Here is a 1,587-nt window from a genome sequence, read left to right as displayed (position 1 = left end):
GGGTAGAGGTGGTCCTCAGCCTTCGACGGCTTCAGTCCCCACAGATGGCAAGGCCTGGCAGGCATCACATCACCAGCCTCAGTGCACACTTTGGAGGAGAATCTATTTTTTCCACAGGCAATGCGGTGTAGTGGTCAGGGCATGAGGCAAGACCTTGGGAGACCAGTTCCCCACTCAGAAACTGGTCTACCGGATCACCTGGGGCAAGCCGCTTCCCCTCTCTGTGGCTTACTTTCCCATTGTTGGCCTGATCTATTTGCACTGCCTCCCCGCTGGGACGCTCGTGATGGGTGTACAGCATCTGGCAGGCTGAGGTCTTGCAGCAGTACCCTAACAGCGACCACGCTCACTTGAATGATTTACGTTATGGCTTTCCGTCTCCTTGACTAAGTCTCTGCACTTCTCTTGCCGCTGCTGCTATTTAGCACAGCCCTCATGTTGCTCACTTGGGTAAGGAGGGGGGGTGGGGGGGTTGAGAGCTACATTTAAAGTTCTGCAGGAAAAAAAGGACAATAATTTCCTTTTAAGTCAAATGTACCAACGTCCATGCGGTATTTCTTTCCCTCCTTTCCCCTTGGATGCTGTGTCTCAGCAATGTCAATAGCCATTCCTAACCACGGGAACCTGGCAAGGCTGCATGCCTCTTCGTAGCACCCACAGCTACGATGCCAGCAGCAGAAGCTGTTGGCTCAATATTGCTGGGAGGTGTTTTCCTAGCTTCTCCCAAACATAAGGACTGTTCCTTCTTGAAGCCTCCTCCTCAGTCACATAGCAAGGCAGAGTAAAAGACTAGAGAGTTCATTCAGTGGGCTGGGAGAGGAAAGGCAATAGGATGCACCTGTTGGGATGGGTCTCAACCCAACCCTGGAAGCTGAAATTAGGGAGAAGCCACGTCATGGGGCAGGTCTTGCTACTGGGTGTCAGGAAACCTATTCCCACTCTGCTACCAAGTCTCTTTGCAGCCTTGGCCAAGTCATATGTACCTCTCAGTGCTTACAGAATCGACAAGGATGCTGGGAGACCCATGAAACATGTCCACTGGTATGATTTACACTGGTTTTGTAAACTGATGTAAATAGCACCGGGAGCCCCTGTGGACAGATAGGCGGCAATCCCACGGTAGCTGATCATGCCGGCGCTCTTAAATGCCTTGCTTCGAGGCGGCAGGGAGCCAATACTGGTTACCCTGGGGTAGCTGTGGACAAACGGTGCTTTTCCCCCAGGGCAATTCTCTATCGGAGTCAAGTACACTACACTGCTGCAGGGGTCCACGTTATCTGCCGGCCCCTTGCCTGCCCTGGTTGAACGGCTGATTGCACTGATGTAGACGCACCGCGTGTTCGAGCCTGTAATCAGCTTGAGTTTGTGAAGTGCCTTGTGGGGAAACGTTGCCGCTCTGCACCTCGTCTCCAGCTAGCGCTGGCGTCTTGGAAGAGCTCCTCTGAGTCTGTAATAATCCGTGGCTTGTGGGGATGCAGAACTGGACTCTGCCCATACGAGCCTGCCACACAAGACTGGGTGCCAGCTCCCCAGGTACAGACATCACACCTGGGCACCACTGACTTGGCGCAGGCAGGCCGTATGGGT

This window comes from Gavialis gangeticus, unplaced genomic scaffold (genome assembly GCF_001723915.1).
Source record: "Gavialis gangeticus isolate Ggan-Ray unplaced genomic scaffold, GavGan_comp1, whole genome shotgun sequence".
NCBI lineage: Eukaryota > Metazoa > Chordata > Crocodylia > Gavialidae > Gavialis > Gavialis gangeticus.
Note: the sequence above shows the minus strand (reverse complement) of the source record.